A 20,076-nucleotide genomic window follows, 5' to 3' on the forward strand; every position below is an offset into this window, starting at 1 on the left:
GGTCTAATGTTTCATGCTCACAATAAAACCACGAGGCAGCAGCAGTGCTCACGTGCATTTTACAGGTGAGAAAACTGAGGTGTGGAGAAGTCAGGTAACTTGCTTAAAGCCACAGAGAGTAGCAGAGCTGGGATTTGAAACCAGTTTGTTTGACCAGGGCCTGAGTTAGTTTTCTAAACTGCCTCTCACATTATGGAATCATGGGCTTAACTCAAAGCCCTCATCAAAGCACATGGAGATTCAGTTAAGATTACTCTTTAGTTCTCCTTCCTTTATTTGTTCATGGACCGAATACTTCCTGAGTGGTTATTCTGTACTAGGCTGTAGCCAATAAATGGGGAACATAACACATTCCCTGCTTCCTGGGACTAAAAAGAGCCTATAAAAGGAGAGAGATGGGCCTTTACAGGGAGATTAAGAAGGATCAAAACAAAGCAAATACCTTGGTGCCTGGAGAGCCCATAGGAGGGGCACCTCCTCTTGTTTAGGATTCAGGGAAGGCTTCCCGGAGGAAGCAACATCTAAACTGGGACAAAAAAGAACAAACCAGAATTTAGTAGGAAACGTTGGAGATAGGAAAAGGGACATTCTGGACTTAGAGAAGAGCATTTGCCCAAATGTGAGACAAAATCAGACACTTTCAGAGAAATGTAAGAAATTTAGTATGATCTGAATGAAGGGTGAAGGGAAGACAATAAGAGATGAAATTGGAAAGTTAAAGACTGATTATTTAGGGGCTTGTGTGCTCTGTATGAGTTTATGCCTGGTTCCCAGAGTGGTGGGGACCCTTCCAAAGTGGGTTCTGTCTTTGGATTCTCACGAGCTGTCAGTAACAGAGGTCAGACTTTTCCAACTCACTTATGAGGATCTGCGGCCAACAGTTGGATGGACTGTTTGACAAGGAGGCCACCTGGGAGAGTCAGAATGGCTGGTGATGATAATGACAGCACCTGAGGACTTGTCAGGGATTTCTAAATTCCCTACAGCTGCTCAGAAGCGGGCTGATGTTCCAAGGCGGGGAACCATTCGTGATATCGTTCTAAAGACGCCTCTCTAGAAAATGAAGATTACTCTCCCAGCACGTCAGAGCAGTGCCTGGAACACAGAGTAGAGATTGGGAAATCAGGTGAGCCTCACAGGCAGATCGTAAGCTGGTGTCTTCATGGGCATCTAGTTTATTCTTCTGCTGTGAAAGCAAACAGTTTACTTCTTGGGATTTCTGCACTTTCATAGAAGTGAAGAGTTTGGCCTTTGGATTCAAGACATGTCTCAGTCCAAACCTGGACTTCGTTGTTTATTTGCTGAGGGCCTTGGGGCCAGTTAAGACACTCTCTGTGCCCAGGTTTCCGGGTCTCTAAAATGAGGACAGTAAGAGTAGCTATGCTTTATGGCATTTGGAACTATTAGGTCGATGAGGTCAGACATGCAGAGAAAGTGCTCACCACTGTGCTTGGCACGTAACACTCGATAAATGACAGTGAGCATTAACGTTTCAGATTCACTCTCCTTAAGATCTGAATGACAAATAACTCTCAAAGGTATGTGCATTTAAAACCTGGATGAATAAAGCTGAAGGACTGGATTAGTAATGGTGGAATTTCAGACAGAGAAGAAGAATTAGGACCAGAAAAGGGTTGAACCATCCTTGGAGGAGGACTCAGGAGACACCTGCAAGCTCCTCATAGCATATCTGGCAATTGTCTTCCTCTCTCCTTCTCTCTTTTTAACTTTATATTTGGAAATAATTTCAAACTTACAGAAAATTAAATATACCAATTAGATTCATTTGTTGTTAACGTTTTGACTCATTTACCTTTTTCTCTGTATGCACACACACACACACACACATGCATGCACTCACACACACAATTTTTTTCCTGAACCATATGAAGAAGTTGCATATACCACGGCCTTTTACCTCTGAATACTTTATTGTATGTTTCCTAAGGATGAAGATATTCTCTTACATAATCACAGCAGAGTCACCAACATCGTAAATTCGAGATTGATACAACACTTTTATCTAATCTACAATCTACATTCCAATTTTGTCAGTGGACCGCAAAAGGCCCTTTATAGCATTTTTCCCTTCAGTTCAGTTTCCCGTCTAGAATCAGACTTCACGTGTAGTTTTCATATCTCTTTGGTCTCTTTTAATATAGAATATTTCCACCTTTCCCTCTCTTGACATCAGTTTCTGTTTCTGGGGAAAAAAAAAAAAAGGACATCCAACAATCTGGGTTTGCATCCTGGCTTAACACTTAGGAGCTGAGTGACTCCAGGCAAGCTACCTCACCTGCCTGAGTCTCCATCTTCTCATCTGCTAGACAGAATAGTAATAATACATGGTGAGAATTCAGTGAAATGATGCATGACCCTAAGGCATCTAACAAGGAGCCTGGGACCTAGCAAATGACCAATACATTTTATTAATGTAATTAATGTAATGCAATCAGTAATGTGTTTATAATTAACGATATTAGTCATGGCTCTGCCACTTCCTTGCTGTGTGACCTTGAGCAAGTTGCTTTGCCTCTCAGAGACCCAATGTCATGGACTGTAAAATCGGGGTGTAATACCTTCTTCTTGGGATTGAAGGAGACAACCCAGGCGAAACATCCAGCTCAGGGCTGGGCCACAGAGGTGTTCAGTTAGTGCCAGCTCCCTTTCCCCTTGCAAATGCCGACTAGCCTCTATCGGGTAAAGCCTGCTGCTTCCATTTCCCCTATCAGCATCCCTTTCATGCAGAATTCTCAAAAGGCAGAGACAGACTTTGTGGAAATTGATTCCAGGGGCAGAGCCCATGCAGCAGGTACAATACTCTGAGAAGTTCTGCATCCCCGGAGACAGCGGCTGTGTGAAGGAGACACCGGAGACCTCGCTCTCCCCACTGAGGCTTTTCACCAGGTATGTTTTGGAATCATCTTTTCTCTGTTGGTCAAACAAACCGCCGTGGTGGGTGTGGTGGGTGTGGTGGGTGTGGTGGGTGTGGTGGGGTGAGCGCTGGTGGTGCTGGCAGAGTGATTGTGATTCACTGTTGATGGAAATTAGAGACTGTGGATCCCATGACCTTCCTGTCATTGTGGAAACCGACGTGGTGACTGCCCCAAACAGAGCCCTCCAGGACTGCCTGGAAGGCCCTGGTCTTCCTAGGGCTGGCTCCTTCCCAGCAGTCAGGGCTCAGCTCAGTGTCACCTCCTCTGGGCAGCCTTCTCTGGCCTCTGCATCTAATGGTGACTCTCCCCTCCCCCCGCCCCCGATACCACACACCCTATTTTATCGTCTTCTTGACACTTAGCATGATCTGAGAGCTGGTCTGGTTCGTCTGTTTACCTGATTCTTCTCTGTTTCCCCACTAGGATGTAAGCCCCAGATATCAGGGAACAAATCTGTGTTGCTCTCCATTGAATCCCCAGCCAATGACATGGTGGTCACCAGTTTCATTGGTCACCAATATTTTTTGCCTGAGTAAATGAGTCCTCTCATGCTCTGACCTCTCTGTGATGATGGGGCTCAGGGAAGGCAAACTGATGGAGTCCACCATGCCTTGGACTGTGTCCTGACTTTAGAGGCACATAGTAGGAGCTGTGACAGGAGGGGATCTGCGATGGATAGGTTAGGACTGAATTAGGAGGATCGTGGCCTTTGAGCTCTGGGAGCAGGGAGACAAACTTCCTCTGCGGGATGTGATTTCCTGTTTTCCTTCTTTAATCGAGTCAGTTGTCTGGATCCCTCCAGCCCATCCTGGATGCAGAAACCCTGGGGACAGCCAAGAATTCCTTTCTCAACCATCTCCTCAGACGTAGCGGACGTTCCTTGTCCAAAGGAGCTACAAGTAAAAAAAATATGAATTTGTGGGTGCAAAACGAGGTTACTGACTTGGTTGCTGAAACTCATGAAACTCACCTAACACGCAGGGTGATGTGGAGGGCCGTGTCTGGGAGACGCATAAGCACTGTGCCTTTGAGCCCTCATTTTATCCTCTTCAGGATGCGGAATCAGGCTTGGTGTTTGAATCCCGGTCAAACCACATAATATCTGTGTGACTTGGGCAAATGCTTTTCCTCTCTTGAGCATCATTTTCCTCATCTGTGAATAGGAACGGTAATGCCTGCCTCCCCTGTGAGGACTGAGTGATCTACTGTGTTGGGGTATCTAGGGCACAAGGGCTTTCCTGATGTGGGGGGGTCAGGCAGGTTAGGGTAGAGTTCTGGCCCTGGGCCTCTGAGTCAGACAGACCTGAATTTGTGTCTCAGCTCTCCCTCTTACAAGCTGGGTGACTGTGGTCATGTTCTTCATTTTTCTCAAGCCTCTGTTTTCTCATCTGTAAAGTGACTACAACAGTATCTGCATGTTTCTTAGGGCTATTGGGAGAATCAGCTAGGATGTAGTTTTTACACAAAATTTAGGTAATTATTACTGTTTAAATCCTTATAAATTTAAATACTGCCCTCTCAGACAGAAATGAAACTCTCCCTGTGACCAGGTCTAATATGACACTCAAATTCCTAAATGCAAGAAGGAATTTATTATTCAACCAAATCCACGGGAATAACTGGTCTCATTGGTTACCTGTACACTGTGCCAGAAAAGGGTTGATGGCGTGACCTTCAACATTTGCGTATGCGTGTGGGGGATAATGTCATAGGGGTACATCCTAGAGAAGGATGGGAGTCACCACCTCCTGTCTTCACTGCCTCTCCTCTGTACCACTTCCTCTTGCTCAGAGCAACACCTCTCATCCATTTACTCATGCTCTCTCATGTCTCCCTTTAGTTCCTCAGGAAGCCAAGTCAGCGACACCTCAGACATCTTATCCTAAGATGTGCTAATCGGGAATGGCCTGCCCCAAAAGGCCTCTCCTTTCCAAATAAATCTATATCGTGGGTGAGGTGGGTAGGTTGTGGCCCAGAGAGGCAGGCTAGAAGTGACCTTCTCTAGCTCAGCTCCACAGGTTTGTTTGCAAGAACACAGACACACGAGTGGCCACCGACAATATGTGTTCCGACATCATATATGGGGCATATTTTGCTCAGAAACATGCCCTGTTAGTTGTTGAAACCTTTTTTGCATTCCCTGAAACAAATGACACTACGGCGTATTTTCTTTTGGGGGGCAGTAAATAAAAGTCTTTTGTGTTGACAATGATAATATTATATTCTACAATCTATTTGCATTTCTCTATTCTGCTGATTTTATTGCTTGGTATAAATCCCCGGGCTGAGGCACATTAAGCTTCACTCAGTGAGAAACAGTGCATTTTATCGTAGGGCAGACTGCTACATGCCGAAGATGGCACCTGCAGACATTGGTTTTTGCCCAGTGCATAGGGGAGATGCATAGGGAGAAAAAATGTGTACGTGTGTGTGCAGGTTTTGGTGGGAGCACACAAAGCCTGGAAGGATTTTCTTTGGATCCACGATCAAAATGGATTTCCAAGAAGGAGATGGTCTGAGCACACGCCTCTTTCATGTGCTACATATGGCCTCATCCTGCCAGTCAGGGCCTCAGGGAAGTGCTCGGCACCTGCTTCAGCTCTGGCCGGAGGTTTTTGGCCCATGTGGTGAGCAGAAAACTGAAATGAGGACAGAGAAGCATCTCAGAGACTCGCAGAGGAGATGAGTCTCTCACCACCTTCCTGAAGGTCTCCTGAATACTTCTGAGCATAAGAGCATCTTCTCTCAACAGGCAAGTCAGTAGTTGCTGAGACAAACCAGGAGACAAGCTTGAGCCAGGGTTAATATTAACTGTTTTTTTTTTTGTGAGATTTAAAAATTTTTTTTCCTTTTTCTCCCCAAAGTTCCCTGGTACATAGTTGTGTATTTTTAGTTGTGGGTCCTTCTTGTTGTGGCATGTGAGATGCCGCCTGATGAGTGGTGCCGTGTCTGCGCCAAGATTTCGAACTGGCGGAACCCTGGGCCGCCAAAGCAGAGCGCACACACTTAACCACTCGGCCACAGGGCCGGCCCCCTAATATTAACTATTGAGCCCACTGAGCACTGACTGTGTGCCACGCGTTGTGCTAAGCACTCTCTCATTTAATCCTTATAACACACCTAGGAGGTAGGTGCTACTATTACCCCATTTTACAGATGGGGAACTGAGGCCCGAAGTTCCACAGCCGGTAACTTGCAGAGTAGGAATTCAATGCCTGGGCAGCCTGGTGCCAGCCACAGTTATTCACGGCAGGAGAAGATATGCTGTCTGAGTTTGCCTAGAAAAACCATCAGCAGCGGTCACAAAACCACTCGGGTGGCCTTGACCGGCAGGAATAAAAACATAGAGAAAGAATGAGTGAGTAGTGGTTTTGATAGGGTAGTTGTGTCTGTTTGGTGGTCTGGCAAGTGTTAATTTACTATGTCTTTCTATTTCAATCAAAGCTGACTTCTTTTTTTCTTTGGTAGTAAAGTTTCCTGGGAGTAAGAAGTGGGAGATTGCTGGGCAGATCTATCTAAGAGTCTGGCTCTACTAAACGGTTTGCTTGTAACTTCACCCGAAATTCCTTGGAAGGGCACACAGCCCCTGCTTCAGCTCTGTTCCAAAGAAAACCCCAAACATAGTGGTTTCTGGGTCACTAGAATGGTTAGGTTAAGCGAATGGGTCTTCTAAACAGCCAACTTTTAATGGAAAAGTTCTGTGGCTTGGATTATTAAAGTCATAAAATTCTTATTTAATTGTACTTCAAGCCCATTTATCTTTTTTGAGTCTAAGGAAGATTCACTCAGTCAGAAGGGGTACATGGAAGGGGATTAATCAAGGATTTCTCTTTTTTTCCCTTTTAACTTGGCCTGGGAATCATTTGAATGACTGTTTTCAAATTGAGCTTTCAAGTGGTATGGTATTTGTGAGTGAAATTGCCCCTTTTCTTTTCAAGGTAATTGAATCCCATTTTTCCCTTTCCATTTCCCTCTAGAAAAATCAAAATGTTTTTAGAACTTAGCTTCTCCGTGGGCGATTTTATATGGTGGGAGCTTTAGTATCATAGAGAGACGGGTCTGCAACGACATTCAGGGCAGGGGCCGGCAGGGCCACCCTCTTCGGCTGAACCAACCCCACCAGCCAGCCTTGGGGAGCGTGTTGATTTCACTGTGTTTGCACTCGAAACACCAAAGGAATGTCCACATCTAGTCCTTGGGTTAGGGCTGGGCACAGGAGTTCTGGAATTCTGGCCAGAATTTTGTTGTCTGTAGAGCAGCTGAGGCACAACATTACTCAGAGGCAAAGCCTGGAACCATGTGTTAAATCGGCTTAGATCGGGGCCTCTGAAGGTGTTGAACAAATGAGAGCTCTTTTAGGAGCACTTGGAGAGGACATTAAATGACATTGAATCACAAAGTGACATAACGATTATCTTTCCAGCTCTCTTCCAATACCTCTGATGAGCTCAAGGACAGAGCTTCAGTTCGATGTTCTACGCCTTTAACATTTTTTTCATCTCTGTTTTTTAAATAAGGAAAGACCAGATCTGAGTCTTTGGCCTTTAGAAGGTAGTAGTTTCTGGTTTGGATCGTTTTGTTTCTATGATAATCTTTGATTCACGGCAATTTTAAAGGCAGGATATAAAGTTTCATTTTAAAACAAACGGGTTTAAGATGCTTTTCACTATTAAGTAAACGATCGTGTTTGTGGATGTGGCAAAACTCACCCGCGTGGCATGTGAACCCTGAAGTTTGGGGTGCACTGGATTAAGTGGCCTGGCAGCGAATGAAAGGAGGTTGGTTTCTCCCAGACTCATGGGTGTTGACGTTTCCTGGAGGGCTGTGTTCTAACAGCAGGGGCACCCACGTAGAGATCAGAGCCAATTCCAGTCTTCCGTCTGCTCTCACTAGCTGTGCTCCTCCGCTCCCCTGAGCTTCAGTTTTCTCACCTGCAAAATGGGTATTACGGGCAGCTGGAGGAAAGCGAGTGAGCTTCAGTTCCTAAGACAGCCTGTTAGTCACCGGAGAAGCAGAAGAACACAAACTTGAATGCAAACTTGACGCCCGGGCGGAGCCTCGGGAGGGGCAGGTTCCCCAGCTCCGGGTCAGGCATCTTCTCTTTTCTTACTGCCGCGTTCTGAGTTTGCCACGGGGGGAGGGAGAGTGGCACATCATTCATATCCCCTGCAGCCCAGTGAAGAAACGTGCTCCTGAGACCAGAAAATCAAAACAAACCCATCCGGCCGAGATGGCTCAGCAGCAGGAAAGTCAAAGTTTTGTGCACAGGCAGGCTTTCTCCTTCTCATGCTGCAAATCTTGAGCAATTGGAGGCAGCCTCCGAATTAAGCTTAATTAAAATTCACTCTTAATTAGGCCATTACTTAACATCAGCTCTATGTACTGAAGCTGTGTAATCACCATTAAGCCCCAGAAATGGAATTAGGAAGCACAGAATGCGAAAGCTAAACACGAATGGGCCCAGAGCCATTGGGGACAGCAACAGGACTTCTCGAATCAACAGAATTTTCAAATAGCTGAGGACCAATGATGCGCTGAGAACCCAGTGGCCATCAGGACAATGAACTCATCAGGAAGAGGATGTGTGATAAACGGAACCCGGGAAGGCAAAGCTTGGGTGGTGTTGCAGGTGAGAGGATGGGGCAGCATCAGGCAGAAGGGCCAACGGGTGTTGGGGGGACCAGGGGCCCTCCCGGGCAGGAGGCCCAAGGCTGGGCCCCGAACTTGCAGGTGATGAGGGCAAGTCTGCTCTAGACCCTGTTTCCGCTGCTGCAAAACCAGGGTGGAGGGCAGCTGTTTCCTGAACAAGGATATCTCTAATGACTCTGTGAACTCATGCGGACTCTCTCCAGGGCATCTCCTGGCAGCAAAGTCAGGATTGGTGTCGTCTGCTTGTAGCCCCAGAGGGGGACATGTGGGGTTACTTCTGCAGTTGTTGGCACCACTGCTGTGGTTGGTGGTGGGTCGGTTTTTAACAGCAGAAGGAAGGGTGAAGTGACAGGGGCGTCTCCTGCTTCTACACGGGTAAGCAGGTAGAGATTAGCAGTGGGACTGAGTGAGATGATCAGAGTGTGACTCTCGATGTGTCAATTACCAGCCCAGTGGTCCACGGCAGCCTTTGCTTCACTTCCCAGTTTCTTCATCTACAATGTGAGAACTATAATAGTAGATATCTCAAAGACTATTCTGAGAATTATACAGCCAAAGCACTTATCACACAGTGCCTGACACATAACGACTAATTTTATACTGAGAACTTACTATGTGTCTAGCCCTATTCTGCTTTTTACGTAAAAGCTGATTTTACTGTCACAGTTGCCCTATGAATAAGTATTATTATTTTCTCCGACTTATAGATAAGGCATCTGAGGCTCAGTGAGGTTAAGTAACTTGCCCAAGGTCACACAGCAAGTAAGTGGCAAACAGTAAGGGCCGTACAAATGATATTTATTATTACAAAGGTATTATCTGTCTATCTGTTTGATCTGTTAGTCAGACCTATAGATAACATATGTCCTGAAGTTATACATAAGTCCCAAGGGAGGTCACTCACCCATGCTTGTCCCCAGGTCCCAAGCCTGTGCCTCTGACATGCCAGCGTAGGCCAGGCATTTGGGTTCAGAGAGGAAGGAGCTGTTGCATGCTGATTCCAGAGCCATGGAGTTGGAGGACGGAGACAAAGCAAGAGACAGCCCCATCCCTTGTCTGTTTTCTGACTTGGCATTTCAGTTTTCCTTGCTCGGGAGTCCCTGGGAATTACCCTCAGAGGTGGGGAGGGGATGTCTAGGCACCTGCAGCTGACAAACAGCTGTTTCCTTCCCTCAAGCCCCTAAATGTTTGGAGGCTGCCTCATTCCTCCTACGCCACATATATGAGTGCCAGCTGTGTGCCTGGCACTGATGCGTTATCTCATTTGGTTTTTATCAAAGCCCCGCAGGTCAGGAATTATCACTCCCGTTCTGTAGATGGGGAAACCGAGACGCGGAGAAGCAAAGCAATTGGCTCATTGGCCAACGTGAAGAACAGCCTTTGACCCTCAAGTTGGGTTTTTAATTCACTCCACCAAACACCATGCAGTCCCAGAGATGCTGTCCAGGCTGGGGTGCCTGCGGGGATGGAGTGGGTGAAATAGCCAAGTTAGGCCAGCAGGAAGGACCTCTCCATGCTCAGATTTAGAACCAGAAGTGCTTTTGGTACTGGAAAGGTCCTGCACTTCATGTTTCCCAAACAGCCTCAGGCCCATGCAGTGATTCCCTTCAATGCCAAGCACCCTGCTTGCATGCATCCAGCAGTGGGGAAATCACTACTTACTGAGTTAAATTCTTCACTTTGGGATGACAGTGTAGAGCAGAAGGGAAATTTGGCCTAAACCTAATATTCAGGAAGGTCTTCCAACTCAGACTTGATATCATCTCTCTGAGTTGTACACATAGTATGCGAACAGCGTTCATCTATTAAATGCAAATACTTCAATCACATCACATTTTCTGCAACTCTGTGTTAGCATTTCCTCATTTTTTAATATTCCAGGAACCTGAATTGAAAAAGAAAACAGGATTTGGCCTGGTCCAGGGTGCATGTCTAGGAGGCCCCAGAATTAGCAAGGACATCCCTTGCTGAGCTCTAATCTGTACATTTTCAGTGTTTCTGCTCCCTGGGGCAGGTCCAGAGAGGCCTGGTTCAGTTAGGGCCTCTTGTGTCCCTGCTGTCCTCAACTCGGGGGTGTGGGAAGTGGAGGGAGGTCCAGCTCTGATAAGGCAAGGTTCAAGTTTACTGCCCAGGACCAACATTATACAGCCACAGACCCCGCTGTTTTTGAGATGAGGGTAAATGCTAGAGGATAGGGAGGCTGGAGGTCAACCCAGGTTTCTCAGAATTCTAGAGGCCCTGCTTTGCAAGGAATGGTAGCAATTTCCCTGTGCACACACCAAGTTGCCCCACCACACAGTTCCGGGAGGACCCTTCACATGGTGCTCCATGTAAATGTCTCCCTATGGGGTTGTGCTACATGGAGGCCCTGATGCAAACTCCAGTCCCAGAGAATACCCCAGAGGGAGCTAATGTCACATCAGGGGGCTGAACCCTAAATTACAAAGGTGTTTGCACACACTGACTCATGAGGAGGCCACTGTCCCTCTCCAGCTGTGACCTCTTTGTCCCTTATCCCAAGAGCATTTGCCTCTATTTACACTAAATAGACTCAGCGCCATTTGCTGGTTCCTGTATTTTGGGCAAGCCAAGCTGGAGGCCCCCACAGCCGGTCTGAGCAGGTAGCTGTCTGGTGGTGGTCACGCGGCAGGTCCTGCTCTTCCGACAAAGTTTAGCAAACACCTTATCTCCCACAAAGCAGGTGAGGTAATGTTTATGAAAGATCACACTGTCCCCTTCCACCAAGCTGTGGGGGTGCCAATGTGACCAACCCATGCCCGTGGGTGGACTCCCCTCAGCCACTTTCTCTCCTCCCTTCATTTGGGTGGAAAACCACATTGATATGCTTTCTTACTGTAGGTCTTGGGCGAGCAAGACTCTCCATCAACCTTCCCATTGGCCTTTGTGTCTCCACTTTCCACATTTTCAGCCCCCTTCAGAGGTGTTATGGGCCTCATTTTACATATAAGGAAACTGAGGGACAGAGAAGTAAGGTATCTTGGCCAAAGTTAAAAAGTTGATTGGTGACTGGGCTGGGGACCCAGGGTCCTATCGCCTAAAGTTCCTTCTGAACTGCTTTATTTGTGATAATCATTCATTTAAAGATTCCTGAGTTTTGATATGGATGGATGGATGCATGGGTGATGGATGAATGGATGGATGGAGGAGCTAGCTATGTGGATGGATTGATGGATGAGTAGCTGGATGTATAGACAGAAAAAGATAACTGGACAAGTGAATAGGTAGATAAATAGAGATATGATAGTGAAAGTGTAGACAGTTTTCAAAGGAAACAAGAAACTTTGGAAATAGTTGCCTCTGGAAAGGGAATGGGGAGTGTGGGTGAGAGAGATTATTTTTTTGCTTTTTCTTTGCTCCCTTTGAACTATTGGAATGTTTTTCATGCGCACATAGTAGTTTCAAATTTTTCCTTTTCTACTATTTTGGCCTCTCTGTCCCTGTGCGTTTATCCACAGGGGAGATCAGAAGCTGAGACACTCTGGAAAAGTTGTAAGAGGTTCCTACGGGGAATCTACAAAGTCATTTCCTTGTCAGAAACCTGCTCCTGCAGAGGAATCAAGTCCATCAGCTTTCTCCGATCCGCGGGTGGCTCAGGTTCCTACTGACAAGAACAGGGGAAGGTGGGAGACAGCCTTTGGCGTCTGAGAGCCCACGTGGCTGCCCAGGTTACCTCCGCCCCTATTCAGTGACCAGAGGGCCCGTGAGCAGACGTTTATTTCACGGGTGCTTACAATGTGACTCGTTGAAAACCACCTAAGTGCCCAGCAGCTTGGAACCGGTGACACGATTTTCAGTTCAGCCATACAATGGGCTATCATGCAATCAGTAAGAATAAATTAAAAATCCTATACTTTCCATGTTTAGCGTTAGATTAAAACTGAGCAAACACCTCCACCTCACGCATGTGGGTTCGCGTGTTGCAGACGGGTTCCTCCGCTGATCTGAACCTTAGCCAGGGCTGGGGCCACCGTTGTGTGATGAGGGCGCCTCAGGATAGAGTGCGGAGAAGTCGAGTCAAAATAGGCCGAAGATCTTAACAGGAATTATCTCATTGTGATATTTTGAGTAACCTGTATTATTTTTCAGGGTTTTTCCCCCCATTTCCAATGTGCAAATATACTTTTTTTATTGTTAAAAAATAAACATTTATAAAGAATAGTCTCTTAGATAAAGAGCAATAACAATCTCTGCACAGGTGGATTGGAAGGAAATAAGGCAAAATGATACCTTTAGGGGGTTAGATCATAAATTATTTTTTTCTCTTTATCTTTATGGTTTTCTGAATTTTCTGCATTTGATATATTTATTTTTATAATGGAATATTCATATTCAAGATGACTTCTTTTTTTTCTTTTTAATGGGTGGAGAGGGAAGGAGATGTTGAAAAAGCGAGAGCTTCAGGCTCTCCAAAGCCTGTTCCTGTTAATTGGTTGGAATTTCATGAGCCCCTAAAATGTGCAAGTCACTGGGCCGGAGGATACAGAGGTGAAGGAGACGCAAATGCTTTAATCAAAGAAATCACAGTCCATTTGAGAAGATAAGACCCTTCGTGACACAGATGCAAGGTTTTATCCTGGAGGTTAGGCTTTCAAGAGTAATAATCACAATTACACGAGGACACGCAGAGGAGCAGGAGCTCCAGCTTTGAGACCACCTCACCTAGGGAGAAACTCATCTCCATTTCTTAACCACTTCCGATCTGAGCCTCATTTCCTCTTCTGTAAATGTAACGTACCTTGTGGGCTTGTTGGGAGATTCAACAGAGACTGCAGGCAAAGGGCTGGGCAAGGTGCTTTGCAAACCATCTGTCCTCAGTGTGGATCCCCGTTGTCATCATTCTGGCTGTCGTGTGCCAGGCCTGCTGTCTGGAAGACAGGCTTCCACGATATGGCAGAACTGGGATTTGAACCCACATTTATCTCATCTTAAAGCCAGTGATCTTACCAACCAGCCACTGAATATCCCCCCTAAGCTCAACCTAAATTTCTTCTAAACCTCACCTCCTGGTCTGGACAGAAGAAAACCTAAATTTTCATGAAAACGTCAAAGGAGAAATGAATGTTTCAAAGAACACAAGAGGAAGATAGAAATATCCCTTCATGCAGGATCTCGCATCTCTTTCCTCCATTCTGCAGTTCGTGTCTCTTAGTGCAGGAGGTTTCTTCTGCAGCCGTGGAGGTGACACAGCCCGGCAGGCCGAGTCCCTCACTGTGAGTGTGACACAGGGGCTGGTTTGCCCTGGCTGGAGGGAAGAGGGGCATGAACGGAGAGCATAGGGAAGGGCCAGTGGCCTCTGGGAGAGCCCCAAGGAGCTTGACCACCAAAGCCAAGAGGTGTGCGCCAACAACGGCCCACACACTGAGGTCATAAGAGAACAGAGAGGCTCGGCAAGGCGAACAAGGAGAATTGAAGCCGAGGGGAAATTCTGTTTATGGACCTCCATGTGATTCAGAACCTGGTTAACTCCTTGGGAGAGACTTAATTTTGATAGTTTCTCCCTCTGGTCAACTGTCTTTTTATGGGATCTATGTAAACCCAACTATAGCTCATCCTACCTCATTCTCTTCTATTCCATCCACCCTAGTCTTTGCCAGACACTGTGCTTGGTAGGGGAGAGCAGATAAGGACACGGGAGCACCCGAGGACCGTGCATTGGAGTAAGGGAGAAATGAGGTAAATGCATCAGGTGATAAGTGCAATCCTAGAGGCAGGTGCGACATGGTGGCTAACAGGGCGAGGTGGGCAGAAAAGGATTCCCAGGGGAGCAGGTACTGAGTGGGTCTTCAAGGATGTTGTGAGCAGTCTCCCAGTGGACCTGAGAGAGGAAGGCGATTCCAGGCATGGACACGAGAATGAAGGATGTGCCCGATGGACTGCAGCATCCAGATTGCAGATGTGCACAGAGGAGATAGGGGACAAAAAGGCTACAGCACAGGTGGGGCAGACCCCAGAGGGCCTTGGCTGACCTGAAGAGGGCCCTGTAATGAGGGTCCCAGCAAGGAGAAGTGTGGGGCCTGATTTTTCCCTGGCTGCAGGTAACCTGTGGACTCAGGACCAGGGGCCACATCAGGCAACATGGAGATACGGCCCTGCTACCTTCTGTATCCCGTCTTCAGTTGGGCGGAAGAAATCCAAAATTTATCATTTATATCAGATGACTTTGGCCAAAGTGCCCCTCAGGGCCTGACCCTGCTCACTCATCTCCTACCACCTCCCTCCTCTGCCTCCTGCTCCAGCCTCATTGCCCTCATTTCAGTGGTCCTCACTATCCCCTTCCACCATAGGCCCTTAACACATGCTGTGCCCTCTGCCCAAGTCATCTCTGCTGGTTCGTGTCCACTCACCCTCCTGAGCTCAGGTCAATGTTGCCTCCTTGGAGAAGGCTTTTCTGGTCTACCCAAATCCACCCTGTCCTCATTACACACTCCCATACTCCGTATAACATCCTCCATAACTCTTATCCCACGAGCAATTATTTTGCACTTATTTATGTGACAACTTTATTAATATCTGTATTCTCCATCAGATGGTAAGCATCATAAGAATGGGAACTGTGTCTTTTTTGAAAACCAATTTTACTGAGGTATAATTTATGTACAACAAACACACCCACTTTACATGTACATTTCAATGAGTATTGACAAATTTACACAAAAATTTATATATTTGTGTAACTCCCACCATGATCAAGATGCAGAACATCTCCATCATCCCAAAAAGTTCCCTGTGCCTCACCCCAGCCAATCTGCCCGCGGCCCCGGGCAACTGCTGTTCTGCTTCCTGTCTCCATAGATTACTCTTTTCTAGACTTTCATGTAAATAGAATCATACAATAAGCATTCTTCTGTGCCTGGCTTCTTCCACTCAACATAATATTTTTAAGAATCATCCTGTGGTCGTGTGCGTCCTTTTTATCCTTTTAAAAATGCTTGTTCCTGGGCCAGCCCGGTGGTGTAGTGGTTAAGTTCATCCGCTCTGCTTCGGCGGCCTGGGGTTTGCCGGTTTGGATCCTGGGCGTGGACCCACACACTGCTCATCCAGCCATGCTGTGGCAGCATTCCACGTAAAATAGAGGAAGATTGGCACAGATGTTAGCTCAAGGCCAATCTTCCTCACCAAAAAGAAAAAAAAAAAAACCCCAAAGGAAAAAAGCTTTGTTCCTTTTTATTGCTGAATAATATTGTTCTCCAATTGGTTCATGGGAGTCACTCCTGTCTCTTCAGGTAAACATCAGCTCCTTGAGGACAGGGGCCACATTCTCTGATGCCTCTGATACTTGGCACCCAGGGCACGTGAGTGACCACTCTGGACCCATACTTGACAGTCACCCTGACGCTCACAGCCTTTCCTTCCACACCCACAAGCTGACCCTCTGGGACCCGAGAGCACAGCACATCTGCCTCTCTTCAGAATCAGTCTGATGCTTCCCATAGCCACAGAGAAAAGTTCTAGGCCAGATACGGCGATTACGGAGCGAGGCCAGGAGATGGTGGGCAGATGCCTCTAGGACTACGCGCTTTGATTTCCTTATTTGTTGAACAGAGACACTGGGATATCTACCTCAAGGGGGGTCATTCAGTGGGCACAGGTGTGTGAAAGTGTTACGTGAAGTAGAAAGTAGGATACTGTACAGTGACAGTTAATTGATATTGCATCTCACCGCAATCTGGATTCACTGCCTGCGTCACCTGGGATTCCCTTTCTCTCTCTGGATCTTCGATTCCTTTACTTGTTAGATGAGGGGTTGAACCAGAGTTCCCTATGGTGCCTTCCGTCTTGAATCCTCTTGGATTCTAAGGTGCTGGAACACTGGAGAAAGGGCCTTTCTGATTATCCAGCACTGGAAAAATTGGGGTGACTTTTCAGAGAACAGCTGGCTTCTCTGAAAGTTCTCTTCCCAGGTAAAGGATTCAAGTCTAGTTCCCAGAACAAACCAGTGTTTTTGCATTGAAAGGCCTACGTCTGTAGCTATCTTGGCTGTATACAGCCAAGCCCAGCGTGGGAATAATGGAGCTGCTTACTTCCTGGTGTGCTGGCTGGTGCTACGAAGCAGGTCTTGCTAAGACCTTCATTGGGATTACTGTGTCCCCAAGTTACTGGTGGATCAGGAGCAGCATTCCATTTTGTAAGTCAGAACTTTAGTTCAAGCCATCTCTGGTGGGCCCTGTCATTCAGCAGAGGATTTCTGAGTGCCTACTATGTGTTAGGGGTATTCTACATATTGTGGCTCTCAACAGCTCTATGATGGAGGTTTTAGACCATGTTTTAAGATGGAGAAATGGGCTCAGTGAGGTGTGGCTTGCCATGTTCCCTCAGTCAGTAAAGGACCAAGTTGAGGCTAGAACACCAGGCCCTTTCCACTGTAACTGAGCCTGGACCAGGCACAAGGGATGCAAAGACAATTCAGACATGCTTGCACTCTTTGTGGCCAGGAAGAGAAAGCAATAGTTTAATATTTACTGCAGAGAAATCCAAGAATGTCAGGTTGTCAGTAATTTACCGTCTAGTTCCACTCCCTCATTTTATTGCTGAGCATACGGAGGTCCGGAGAGGTCATCTGACCTCCCTGGGTGACACAGCCGGCTGGCTGTGAGCGAGGACTGTCACACCCAGGCCTCCTGACCCCCAGGTTCGAGCTTTCATGGCTGCAGCATGCCCAAGGGCAGAATGAGCACTACTGCCAGAAACAAGGCAACAGAGAAGTAGGAACAAGGCTATTTCCAAAGCACTGTCTCCCATCTGCCCAGTTCAGAGTAAAGAAGAGCTGAGATCTGGGAACCAGGCAGTAGAGATGGTTTCATAACCACATTTAAAATAGCACAATGCCATGTCCTTTTCCTGCGACCTCTGGCAGGCTAAAGGACAAATTTCAAAACAGCCATTTTGTGTGACTCGCGTTTCTTGCTCCCAACCCTCAGAGACCCTCACTTCTGCTTCAGACCCAACGACTTCAGAGCAGCAATGCCCATTTCACAGTCAAGCACTCCATGTATGGTTCGGCCCCAAACACCCTTTGTTTGGAAAGATCTTGGCTAACTAGAAAGCTGCCTTTATTAATCAATGACCAATTATTTTTCCCATTCTATGAGGGCCCCACTTGTCCCGAGTTCTCCTGGGGGAGCACGTGCTATCTCAGCTCGTTGGGTCCTCCCACCAATGCTCTTGTCATCCTCGTTTCACAGTGCGGGGACCGGTGTTCAGGAGGGCCATCGTGCCAGGAAGGGACAGAACTGGGGGATCTGAGCTCCTGAGCTGTGCTGGATAGGATCCTCCGTAACTCTGTGCAACTTGCTGAGGCTGGGAGAGCAAGTCCTCAGGCAGTTTGAACCTAGAGCCCGTGACCACCTCTGAGGATCCTGACAGAGTGGGCTCCTCCATCTGGGAGGCCATTCCAGGGTTTGAGATGGCTGAGGAGCTGTGCAGGGCAAAGGTAAGATCCAGGAGGACCCAGCCATCCTGCGGACACTGGGGCACACACTGGGACACTCCTCAGCACTATGCACGGTGACTGCTCTCCCAACAGGACACAGGCTTCCCACAAGCGAGCACATTCCCACCGATGACCCCTGAGGCAAGACAGTAGAGGGGGGTTTGCAAGCCAGGCCGACTAGGGTTCAGACCCAGATTCTTCTATCTAATAGCTGTGTGAACTTCAGCAAGAATTTTCATCTCTTCAAGCTTTGGTTTTCTCACCTGTAAAATGGGGCCGGGACAACCTACCTTAGTGTCACTTCAGATGATTCGGTGAGAGAAGACGTTGCTGATGCCCGGAAGGTAGCAAGTGCTTAATAATTGAAAGCTGCCTTTCTTGCTACATGGCAGGTGATCCTCTAAGAGTCCCCTTGGCCATAAACCTGAAACACTGTATTTCTGCCTCCCCCAGAGTCTGGAGCACAGTAAGACTGCCTGTGGCTCTAGCCTCGACCATCTCTTGCACCAACCTCCAGGTCCAGAGGAGCCTCCTGGGGGTCACTGCCACCCACTTCACAATTTGGGTAGGAGTGTGCCTCCTCTGTGCAAAGACCTGGGCGTACTCTGTGCCAGGACAATGGTGCTGGACGCTTGACCTGGAGCGGTTGACAAGAGAATCAATTCAAGACAGCAGAGAATGGAGGAAGGATGAAAGAGAAGGCTGAGAAAGAGATGCAGAGGTGATGGTGGAGGCCAAGTCGAACTTGCCACGAGGCAGGGCGTTGTACTGGGTGAAGGACGCAGAGTCTGGTGTCACACAGACATGGGCCAGAAATCTGGCTCTACCCTTCACTGTGAGTAAATTTGGGCAAATCACCAACCCTCTCTGCCTCGGTTTTCTCACTTGTAAAATGGAAATACTAATGGTTCCACTTTCAGAAGTTTGTTTTTAGAGAGGATTTAATGAAGTCATGTATGAAAAGCTCAGTGCTTGGCTTGTAATAAATGCTCAATAAAACTGAGCCATAATCATAATAATTATTATTCTCTCCCACTGGCCAAGCACCCATCCGGCTCTCTCCAAGGCTGTGTGTGGGTGCTTTCACCATCATTCCCATTTTACAGACAGGGAAGTCAAGGGCAGTGGCAGGACCACCCCAGCGTGTCTATCCTTCACTTGCACCCTGCTGTCAGCCAGGTGGGCGCTGGGTGCCTGTCGGCAAGTGGTGCCACACGCGGGAGCAGAGCCGTTCTCAGCCTCCTGACCTCTCTCACCCTCTGGGGCCGGCTGTCCCAAACTGAGACTCCCAGCCCCTCCGGAGCAGGACCTGGCTCAGGAGCAAAAGCTGCAGGAGCCGGCCTCCAGGGGGCAGCAGCAGCACTGGAAACCCCAGGCTGGCTGCCGGCTGGGCTGAGCTGGTTGCCGGCAAAGGGAGAGCGCACTCAAGAAGCAAGGGGACCGCGGGGAGGGGGCTAACCTGCTGGGGCCCCTGCTGCTTGTTCTGGGAGCTGGAGTCAGGCCTGGGCTGTGAGAGAAGAGAAAGCAGAGGGTCGCTGGATTGGGATGCTGGTCCTCCTCCCACAATCCCCGCCCCACGGCCAGCTATTTCCATTGCTGTTCAGTAAATAGGGGCTGCACTGGTCCAGGCGTCCTGGGGGCATAAATACAACACATTCCCAGCCCTCCAGGCAGTAAGGGAGGCCAGTGCAGCCCAGAGTGGCATGCCTGGGGAGTGCGGGTGGCTGGGGAATGTCATGCTGGGATCCAGCAGGGAGAGCATTTCCCAAGCCACCAAGGACTATGCAGAGCCCAGGGCATTTCTCAGGTCTGCATTTGGACCCCTCTGGCCTCTGCCGAAGGAACTTGCTCACCTTGTGGTTCTAGGACCCAGTGAGGGCCAGATTCCTGGGCCTTCCCCAGGCACCTGAGTTAGAAGTTATGTCCTTTTGGCCAGTGGTCCAGAGTACCCTGTGCAGGCTCGCATCTGACTGCCTCTAGTCTGTGCTGGCCTTGGGAAACCCTGATAGAAGGACCATAGGAAAAGGAGAATATGGCCGT

At 47.9% G+C, this 20,076-nt stretch overlaps 1 long non-coding RNA gene across 1 annotated transcript in view; it reads left to right on the forward strand.

Annotated features, from left to right (window-relative positions):
* The first annotated feature begins 2,227 nt into the window (after window positions 1–2,227).
* LOC124241655 (uncharacterized) overlaps window positions 2,228–20,076 on the forward strand; it is a 43,260-nt gene continuing 25,411 nt past the window's right edge. The window contains exon 1 of the long non-coding RNA XR_006889280.1: window positions 2,228–2,907. This is a non-coding gene — a long non-coding RNA (uncharacterized LOC124241655). The remainder of the gene's footprint in view (window positions 2,908–20,076) is intronic.

The sequence above is a fragment of the Equus quagga genome, chromosome 7 (genome assembly GCF_021613505.1).
Source record: "Equus quagga isolate Etosha38 chromosome 7, UCLA_HA_Equagga_1.0, whole genome shotgun sequence".
NCBI lineage: Eukaryota > Metazoa > Chordata > Mammalia > Perissodactyla > Equidae > Equus > Equus quagga.